The sequence below is a fragment of the Musca domestica genome, unplaced genomic scaffold (assembly GCF_030504385.1).
Source record: "Musca domestica strain aabys unplaced genomic scaffold, Musca_domestica.polishedcontigs.V.1.1 56, whole genome shotgun sequence".
Taxonomy (NCBI): domain Eukaryota; kingdom Metazoa; phylum Arthropoda; class Insecta; order Diptera; family Muscidae; genus Musca; species Musca domestica.
This window is the reverse complement of record NW_026712356.1, coordinates 5,144,967-5,156,979: the sequence shown is the minus strand read 5'-3', so window position 1 is coordinate 5,156,979 and position 12,013 is coordinate 5,144,967.

Below are 12,013 nucleotides of genomic sequence, written 5' to 3'. Positions count from 1 at the left end.
ACCATCAAACTTGAAAGTATTCTGCCCAGCGCTAAGCTCTACCCCCATGCTAACTTCCGCTCCGATTGGCCTACAATTGCGACCTGTAGAGCAACTGCAAAATCAGGGAATTTTTCAGTTTCAGGTCCATTTCAATCCCTAAATATTATGCAGCCATCTTCAAAAACAATAGGCTCCTATTCTGACCATAACCTCACCTCCTTTTTTAGTTTCGTGAGGATCGGACCATAATTGCGACCTGTAGAGTGATTACAAATTAACATGGACAGACGGACAGACGGATGGACGGACATACATAGCTAGATCGACTCAGCTCGGCGAGATAGGAAGATCCATATATACTTTCCTATGTGGGAAACCAATATTTCGAGTTGTTACATAATTTTTGGCCCAATCAAACTTATAATACCCCCAATACAAAGTGATGTAGGGTAAAAAAAAAAACAATACAAGTGTACATTTCAATATTGAAAGTAAAATTTAAATAAGTAAGCAAAGGCTATAGTCGTGCGGAGCTGACCATGTGATACCCTACAACACTGCAATATGTTAGAAGCCCCCTTATGTCCAAATCCATTTTGGAAGACTTTGTATTGGAAATTATGTGAGAAATTGTGTTATATGGAGAACTGACCAGATATTACTCTTAGCATTTTGACCAGGGACATTTGCCAAATTTTAACGCACTCCGTCGTGCTCTCTCCTCAGGCGTGTCTATTGGCTTCAATTGTGTGATCAGGATTTTTTCCTGTTTTTGGTTCAAATATTTTGCGATCATCTCCAAAAGCAAGAGGACCCTCTGAATCTTCAAATTTAGATTCATCTATATGATTTGCTTGTTACGATATTAGGATATTCGGCAACGAAATCGGCATAAAAAAGACAGAAGTATTTCGGATATCGCCAGTAAGTAATGCTGGTATGTTTTACACAAAGGTAGTGCTCCATTCTACCCGCTATCCTAAACTCTAACTTTTTGCGAGATTTTGTGTCATTTAGTTTCTATTTGCGATCTTTATAACGGCTGCAAAATCAGGAACATTTTTTGTTGGTCCATTTCAACCTCTAAATATATTGCGGTTTTTTTGAAAACAATAGGCCTAGCCCTTCTGAGCCTAACCCTACCCTTGCGAAAAATTTCGTGAGGATCGGACGATAATTGCAATCTGTATAGAATAACCCCAACCTGTGTTGTAAGGTGCAAAAATATTACAAAACACACACTTCAATATTTGAAGTCAAATTAAAACAAGTAAGCAAAGGCTACAGTCGAGCGGGGCCGACCGTTGAATACCCTACAACACTACAATAAACGATACAGTTTATATAGGCGAGATATTGTGACAAATAATAAAAGAAAACCATCAGGTTTCGTTCTCTAATTTTGGAATAATAGCAACTTAAACTAATTTGCTAATTTCCAATTTATTGGTAGATGTTGCACTTAAATGGTCTTCCTAGATCAGGAACCAATATTTCCCAAAGACCTATAATCTCTCAGAAGTGGCAAAAGATTGACATTTATTATTGGTTTTTGACTGAAACTCATCTATATGAGATACAGACATTTGACTATATTCTTCAACGAAATCAGCGTTAATGAAGTAGTCAGAAGTGCGTCTTTCCTCTATTTGTGAATTCTCCAAAAAGTCTCTGGAATGGACATTTTCGTATTTTGTCTACAAAAGTTGGCAAACTATTTCACACATTGAATATTTTTGGATGGCCATCCGAAACTTCTTGGCTTTTGCAATGTCCGGTAACCCCCATTTAAATATGCGTGAGGATCGGGAGATAATTACGACCTGCCGACAATTTTGCAGTTTTTTGGTCCATTTCAACCCCTAAATATACGGCGATCATCTCCAAATGAGTAGGCTTCTATTCTGACCCTCATCTTATCCTCATGCAAAATTTCGTAAGGATCGGGTCATAAATGCGATCTGTATATGATATCCTGATATCCTAACTACTTAGTTTTGTTAGCTGTAGAAATATTACCAAATGTTTAATTCAAAATGAAAATATGCCAAAAATATGACAAAATTAGAAAAAATATGAGAAAATTTACAAAATCAATATTTTCAACTTTAGAGAGATATTTTTATGCGATTTTTTTTACGTTTTTTGTTTCCTGCCAAGAGGCCATTCTGAATTAATGAGAACTGTCGAAATCAGTTCAGCCGTTCTCGACATAAAATAAATCTTTCAAGCATATCTTCTTTGATAAACATATATATCGCACATATTTTGCTATATGTCCGATTTGTTGGATGTTAACATCAATGTAAAGGTCAGAAGTAACCTTGTCATGGCTTAATGATTTCGCCGGGATTTAAAATATTCGCGATTTAATGAAAAATGTTGAATTCTTTAAACACAAAATATATGGTCTATTTGACCCGCTAAATATTATCCGATGACCACCCTAATTGGTAGGCTTCTTCCCCGCCCTAAACTCTAGCTACATACGAAATTCCGCGTCGATTGGTCTATAATTGCCTGTATAGTATTTGGTCCATTTCGACCCCTAAATATTATGCGATCATCTCCAAAAGAAATAGGGTTCTATTCTAACCCTAGCCCCACCTCCATTTTAAATTTCGTGAAGATCGGACCATAATTGCGACCTGTAGAGTGATTACAAATTAACATGGACAGACGGACAGACGGACGAACGGAAATACATAGCTAGATCGACTCAGCTCGGCGAGCTAGGAAGATCCATATATACTTTCCTATATGGGAAACCAATATTTCGAGGTGTTACATAAATTCTGGCCCAATCAAACTTATAATACCCCCAACACATAGTGTTGTAGGGTATAAATAGAAAAACAAAAATAAAATATATGTCAACAAATATTTTTATCCACATTTTTACTGGTTTTTTTTGCACGATTTTTTTACATTTTATCATTTTCTGTCAAATTACCATTCCGATTATGAATGAATTGTCAAAATCAGTCCAACCGTTCTTGAGTTATAAGCGTAGTAAATAAAATAAGTTTTACATATATAGATAGGAATTTTACCAGGTATAATGGAATGTAAAAGATCCATAGAAATAAAAGTATGAATTCTTTTCACTAATTCAAGCTCCAAATCAAATACAAAACTTTACATTTTCTACTTTTTAACCAAAACATTTCCTCCTCGACATGTACAAATCTTCCTTAAACAGTGTTAATTTTGCATTTGGTGACGGTGTAAATGCTTCACTTAAGACCCTCATTAGAGCCCGCATCTGTTTACAAAAGCCAAAAAAGGCTTAAAATGCCAGCACCCTGTTTGCTAATAAGCTTTTGTATGCATTCTCATTACTTTATTTGTAATCCCTGAGACAAACAGCTTACCGACCTGCCTGTGTGAACACTTAGTTGTGTGTAAATGATTTTTACTATTTATTTCACGGTTTGTTTGTTTTGTTATTATAATGAGTTAGTTTTTATTCTTCGGACGTTAATTCTTATTGCGACAAACAAAATACAAGGTAAAACATTATAGTTGGTTAAATTAAACATATAAATCATTAGATTAAAATATACCTTGGGGGATATTTTACATGGGAGCCGTTCTTAAACTTTGACCTACGATGAGCGAATGTTGACAGAAGCCTTCCAATTTGGATGGTCATCGGGTAATATTTAGCGGGTGAAATAGACAATAACATTTGTGTTAAATAAAAGTCAAAATTTCCATTAAACCGTAAATATTCTTAATCCCACCGAAATCACAAATAGACGAACAGGTCAATTCTTATTGCTACGTAGATGCCGATAGTAAATATATCGGATATATGAAGCGAAATATATACAATTTTTATATACATAGGAAAGGGATGTTAGCTAGAATGCTTAAATTTCAAGAACGGCTGGACCTATTTTGACTTATTTTGTCAATTCAAAATGTCCTCTTGGCATAAAAGAATAAAATCTAAAAAATGCAAATAATGATTTCGTAGTATTTTTGTATATTGAGGTGAACATTTTGTAATATTTTTTCACTTTACAACACATGTTGGGTTTATTACTATATACAGATTGCAATTATCGTGCGATCTTCACGAAAATTTCATAAGGCTAGGGTTAGGCTCAGCAATTTATTTAAGGATAGAAATGGACCAACAACTAAAAATGTTCCTAACTTTGCAGTCGTTATAAAGGCAATACATAGAAACCAAAGGACGATTTTGGAGACGATCGCAATATTAAATGAACCAAAAACAGAAAAAAATTCCTGATTACACTATTGAAACCAACGACATTGAATTTTGCATGTCTAGCATTTTGGAAGACCATTGGATTATATTTAGCTGTAACTAACAACACGACGGAGTTCGTAAATATTGGGCAAATGTCCCTGGTCAAAAAGTTAGGTTAATATCTGGGCAGTGCTCTATGACATAATTTCAAAAGCGAAATTTTTCAAAATGGATTTGGACATAAGGGGACTTCTACCATATTGTATGTTATTACATGGTCGGCCCTGCACGACTATAACCTTTTCCTACTTGTTTTTGTCCGAATCAAGGTTGGAAAGCTAGTTTGATATATGAGGGTGGTTTTCGAAATGTGTACAAAATGTGCGAACTGTACTATTTGGAACAAATTGGAATAAATTTGGAACAGCTTGGTTTAGGGAATTTTGGGATTTGAAATTGTGTGGTTTCGGATATGTGTACCATAATTGTACGGAAAGCACTGAATATTACTAAATATAAAATTGGAATAAGATAACTGATTGCATCTGTGTGTGTTTGGCGGTGGCTTGGGAAATGTGTCCTATATGTTTGATTTCTCTTTCGAGACGAGCTTAATGATCTGAAATTTGCAGTGAAAAGGAAAGCCAGATAGACACTATCACACACTCACCACTATGCGACGCGTTTCGCCGTTGGTTAAGCGGCTCATCAGGCATATTTGGTGTGGATGATGGCTTACAAGGGCCGTTCTCTGGAAAGTAGTATATATTTCGAACTTATTGCAAATTAGCATATGCGAATTATACACTAGAAACTCTCCAGGTTCGACTCAAGTTCTATTGGCAGATCTTTTTCACAGCAAAGTTTTTTTGTTTTTGTAGTGATGGAATTTTTGTCCACAACAACTACATTGCTTCCAATGCATACACTTGTTTTAGTGCTACTTTAGGAAGACGGGTTAATGGCTAGTTGTACGAAAAGTACTAAATAGTACTAAATTTGGTATTGGGTGTAGGAATAGGGCTGGGATCCTCAAATTTGGTGTTGAGGTCCCTGTTGATATCTGAAATGCAGATATGGAGGTGGATTTGGAAATTGTACTATAATTGTACGAAAAGTACTAAATAGTAGTAAATTTTGTTTGGGTGAAGGAATAAAGCAGAAATCCTTAAATTTGTTATAGATGGCGCTTTTGGTGTCTGTGGTTAAGATATGGAGGTGATTTATATGCGTTCAAATAGTACAAATATAAATGTTCTATATTTGTACAAAGAGTTCTAAATGGTACTAAATTTGGTATTGGGTGAAGGGATAGATCGGGAATCATTAAATTTGGTATTGAGGTCCCTAATGACATCTGGAATTGAAGTGGTTTTGGTTTGTGTCTTCTGTTAAGACCTGGGGGTGGTTTTGGAAATGTTGGTTGAAAAGTACTAAATGGTACTAAATTTGATATTGGGAGAAGGGATAGAGATACAATTCTGAAATTTGATATTTAGATTTGAGATTTGGTAGGGGTTTTGCAAATGCCTACAACAATTGTTCGCAAAGTTCTAAACAGTACATAATTTTGGATCTCTGTTGGTGTCTAATGGAGAAATGTAGAATTGTTGGATAAACTAATTTGGAATTGGGTGAATGGATGAGGTTGAAATTCTAGTTTCTATTGTTTTCACATGGAAATGTTGAAATAGTTTTCGACAGAAAAATTGGATGTAGGTCCATTGTGCAATGGTTTTACTAATGTCCTCCTCGGTAAACTTCAAAATGAAAGGTTTTGAAGAATATTTGGGGTAAAAAGCCAACATTTTCGTATTATTCTTTTAAAAAAAGTGAAAAGTTAAAGAATATATAAAACTGTGACAGTCCGAAAACTTAGTACGAAATATGAAGTTTGGATTAAAAAATTTTGTGAAGCAGAACAAATTGTACATTTTGAGTGCTAACAGAAAAAAGTAGTAAAATATTTTATACCCTCCACCCCTCGAATATTTTATACCCTCCACCAGTTGAAAATTTTCTCATGTGTTTGTTAATGTCAAAATTCCAGTATTCGAGGTGTAGGCATCACTTTTTTATTAGGAACATACCATCAAAATTTCAAACAGTTTTATGAACCAGTAAAAAATGGGGGCTATACGAAGATGTGGACCCGCACAGACAATTTTCTGTCATGGGCTGAAGTATACATTACGACCTTCAAAAACAAAATTTGAAACAACTTCGGTGAATAATGTCGCTGAAATCATCAAAATATCGAATATTGGGAGGTACCGTTATATGAGGGCTACACGAAGACGTGGACCCGTACAAACATCCATTACGAACTTCAAATATCAATTTAGAAACATTTGCGGTGAATAATGTCGATTAATTACCAAAATACAGAAAATAGGGAGGTACCATTATATGGGTGCTATACCAAAACGTGGACTTACATGACCCATTTTCAATAGCAAAAGTCCCGCAGACATAATATAAATTTGAGTAAAATTTTATGAGCCTACTTCATTTCGTTCGGAAGTTAGAATGATTTCACAGACGGACGTACATCGCTAAATCGACATAGAATTTTACGCTGTTCCAGAATGTATATACTTTGTAGGGTCCATTATGAATATTTCGAGGAGTTACAAACGGAATGACAAAGCTAATATACCCTCCATTGAGTGGTGGAGGGCTTAAAAATGTTTTTATATTCATCAAAATACCGTATATTCTGCGACAAGGGTAGAGAACCCTTTACGAAATAAAAATACAAAATTTTATGTTATTATCGCAAGAGAATTTGGCTGAAATCGGCAAAATATTGAATATCGAGAAATGTCGTTATATTAGAACATACGGATGGACATGAAAGCATTGACTTATATTAGCAATGTTCGGTTACAGTAGGTAGGACTTATTACCGCCCAACCAACATACCGATTTTAAAGCTATTCCCCTGGAAACTGAGACTAAAATCTTCAGAATCCCGAATATGGGAAGATACCGTTAAATGGGCTATTGGAAAATATGGACATGTATAGACAATGTTCTGCCACAAAAGGTAGAACCCATTTTGAATTCCAAATACCGAATTTTGAACATTCATCTAGAAACTGTGGCGTGAGTATGGGGAGGTGCAATTATATGGATGTTATATGAAGACTTTGACTCGTATGGCTCATATTCGAACTTGAACTGACTGCAAACAAAAGACTACTAGAGTAAGTGCGCCTAAGTTCGGCATGTCCCAGTGGTCGGCAGTTTTGAAATTTAAACTTAAATAACTAAGAATAAAATTGACCAAATAATGAAATAATTACAAAAAAGCGTCAACAGTGTTCTCTGCTCTCTTTCTGTAAAAAAAACAATGAGCTCCGATCATTTATTACGAGAGAATAACGGTTTTCGTCAGTGAGTGTCTTCCAACGCATGCGATAGTGCTTGTTTGTAAAGAAAAAAATAGTGGTGGCGTCAACTTAATAATCGATTTAAGTAAATCTAATTTAATACTTTTGGAATCAGAAATATTTTATTATAGTAACTAACAGTCTGAAGATCACTTTTATAAATTAAAAACATACAAATCAAGCATTTTTCTGTTATATTATTTAATGCAGACATGAGGAACAGAAAAAACAGATTTGCCAGTAGTCGGCAGGGGGTGCCGATTATTAGAAAAATATCATTTTTGACCAGTTTCACCAAAACTTTTAAAAAATAATCCAAAAACTATTCAAATAAAAAAATAATTTTTTGCTTTTATTTGTGCTTTTTGACCAACATTTCTAAATTAAGTAGGTTTTTTTTTTCAAAAAAATGTTGTCTATCGAAAGAAAAGAGATCAATTCACATAATCCAAATATAAGAGAGGTACTTGTTCCTTTTTATTTAATCTTATTTTTATTTTAATTGAAAATCCACACGTTACTGAAAGTAACCATACTATTCTTGATTTTCTACCTATTTTTGGTTTTGGTAAAAAAAAAAATAATTAAAAACGAAATTAATTTCAAGTTCTGGATTAAACTGTGAATTAGTAATATATCATTGTTTTATACTATTTGAAATAAAAAAATATACAAAATAATAATTTTTACTGAAATACCATATGCCGACTACTGGCAAATAGACATGCCGAGCATTGGAAAATGGTGCCGACTACTGGCAAAAAACTACTATTTTAGTAAAATTGGAAATTTTGACAATTTAATAAAAACATATTAAATTTTTGTTTATTATTTCGAAAACTAAACAAAATTTGAAATCTGAACAACTTTATTTTTCTGCAATTGAAAGATTTCACTCAGAATGTTGAAAGATTGAAAAATCGAAAATCCTAAAAGTGCGGACTACTGGTACACTTACCTTATATGCTAAATTTTATAACTTTCCGTTTGGATTTTATAACTTTGCGTTTATAACAGACGGATGGACATGGCAAAATCGACCCAGAATTCGCCGATTTGTTGGGTCTAATATGACTTTATCGATGAGTTACAAACGGAATGACAAACTCATGTATGACAAACAAAACACTGAATTTTTGTATTAATAAGAAATAAGTCTGAACAAATTAAAAAGCACTAAGTTCGGCCGGGCCGAACTTTTAATACCCTCCACCATTTCCAACGAATTTGGAAATTTTTAAAAAATAAAATCCTTAAAAAATTCTGTTAAAATTTTACCGAAATACCGAATATATTGGGGTCTATACGACGTGGACATACATAGGCATTGTTTGTCATAAGCCATTACCATATTCAAATTGGAAACTTGAAATAAACGGTGAATAATGTAGCTAAAATCAGCAAAATATCGTATATAAGGAGGTGCCGTTAAATTGGAGCTGTGCAAAGACCTGGACCAGCATAGACAATTTTCTGTCACAGGCTGTAGCATCCATTACGAACTTCAAATACCAATTTTCAAACAATTCCGGTGAATAATGTCGGTAAAATCATAAAAATACCGAATATAGGGAGGTACTGATATATGGGGCCTATACGAAGACCTGGACCCGCACAGAAAATTTTCTGTCACAGACTGTAGTTCCTATAACGAACTTCAAATACCAAATTTGAAACAATTCCCGTGAATAATGTCGTTAAAATCATCAAAATACCGAATATGGGGAGGTACCGTTATATGGGGGCTATACGAAGACGTGGACCTGCACAGACAATTTTCTGTCTTAGGGTGTAGTATCCATTTTGAACTTCAAATACCAAATTTGAAACAATGCCGGTGAAAAATGTCCCTAAAATCATCAAAATACCGAATATAGGGAGGTACCGTTATATGGGGGCTATATGAAAACGTGGACCTACATGGCCCATTTACGAACTTAACCTGCCTACTGGAAAAATAAACATGTGTGCAAAATTTTAACCATCTATCTCAATTCATTCGAAAGATAGCGTGATTACAACAGACGGACAGACAGACAGACGGACATGGCTAAATCGACTTAGAATTTTACGCTGATCAAGAATATATATACTTTGTTGGGTCTGACATGAGTATTTCGAGGAGTTACAAACGGAATGACAAAGTTAATATACCCTCCATAGTATGGAGGGTATAAAAATGTTTGCATGAGGAGATAATCAAGATAAAGGATTTGGGGAAAAACACTGTTGTTTCTTTTGTTTACTCGAACATCTGCCTAGTAAAAATGTTAATATGTTAGGTCGGCATAAATGGAGAAATACAGTGGTCTATTACCGGTAAATTGCTTATTCAATTGAATGAGCAAAAATAATAGATAACCTATTTAAATTAATACCATTAGTAGCATCGTTTACATGTAAACTGGTTCATTGTACTTGGCAATTAATTACAATATAAATACAGACAATAATGTGTGTTTGTGAATCAAACAATAAATTCACAGTTTCAACCAATTATTGCAATTTCTTGCAATAATTTCTGACAAATAATTTATTTTAAATTAACTTATAATAAAGTTATTATTTTAATAACTGTTTGTTAAATACATGAAAATTAAAACCAATATTATGTTTCTAATTTCGATTATTACAAAGCCATAGGACAATGATTTGTGAATATGAAATGATTCCCCTATCAGATGAAATTAACAAATAGAAAAGTTGCCTTCCAAATAATAGGAAAAGCTATTAACAGCAACTTTAATTAGTACCATATTCCGGAAGTGAAATTATTAAAAAAACAAATAAGCAAAGTCTATACTCAGGCGGGCCGACAATTTAAAACACTGCAACACTACAATTTGCTGTAAAGTTTCTGCAGACCTGAAACCCTTTTGATTAGAATGAAGATTCCCAAAAAAAAAAAAAAAAAAAAAAAAAAAAAAAACATCATCATATCTATTACATAAAAAGCAAATTTTGAACCAAATTTATCTTCTTTTAGAACAATCATGGATGTGAAATCAATGTTTCCAAAAACATAAGATCTCTAAAATATGCATCGGTATGTAACGAAGCTGATTTTCTTTCTGACAGAGCGAATTATATATATGACGAATATATCTAATTATCGGACTATAATTGCGACCTGAATATAATACCCCAAACACATCGTGTTTTAAAGTGGAAAAATATTACAGAACGTAAAATTCAATATGGTAAATAAAATTGAAAATATCTTACGCGATAAAATATGTGACAAAAATAATATACAGGGTGAGATAAAAAACTGCAACAAAGTCAAACGCCATAATTTTTACTTTTTTATATTTTATTGAATGAAAGCAAAAAAATTCGGTAACATCATCAAATTTTAGAAAAATTTTAAATTTGTTCGAATTGGTCACCTTTAGCACGAATTAGCCTAACGGCAAATGAAACCGTCAGACGCTGCCCGAATTTTTCTCTGTAGTAATTTGACCCATTCCCGGTGAAGCGCTTGCTTGAGGTGATCGACATTTTGGTATTCTTAAGTGCCAACCTTGCTAACAAAAATTATTCAATACATCCTCCAGAATTTTTCCGCAATAATATTCGGCATTTATTCTTATACCATGGTCGATTAATACGAGCGGAGAGCGACCATCGGCGGTTATGGCGGCCCACACCATCATCATGGCCGGCGCTTGAGTTCTGGTGGCCAACCGCTCGAGTTATGGTGCACATTTTCAGCTGACCTCTTTGGCAAGTGAACACGATCATTTTGTTTGTTTACAAACTGCTGGACAACGAATGTTTCCTCATCGGAGAAAACCAAATTCGTCAGTTCACCACATTCGGCCAAGCGAAGCAACTCTTTAGCTTTTTTGAGTCTATTTTCTTTCTGTTGGGGTGTAAGTTCTTGCACTTTTTGGAATTTCAATGGCTTTACCATGAGCTCATTTTTCAATATTTGGAATATTGAGATAAGTTCAGCTCACGAGTCATTTTTCGGCCACTGCGACGCGGGTCTCGATCAAGTCGCTTCATTACTTTTCGAACCATTTCTGCGAATGTTGCTGTTTTCTTCCGTCTACTTCCTTGACGTCGGGCTACGTTACCAGTATCACGGTAACGAGCGATGGTACGAGACACAAAAGATTTATTCACATTTAAATGCTGGAGTGCTCTAACGATAGCCACTTGTGGTTTTCCAGCCAAATATAAAGAAATCACACTATCACGAGTAACTATTCCATCACGAATAACTTTTTTTCTGGAAAATTCCCATCAAAATGCTTTTGTACGCTTGTAAACAATATAATGAACTGTCACTGGAAAAGTTTTAACAGCTTTCGGAGGAGTTGCCTAGAAATGACAGCAGTCTGAAGTTGGTTGCAGTTTTTTCATCTTAACTTGTACTAATTTAGTAACATTTAGTTTTTTTCATACA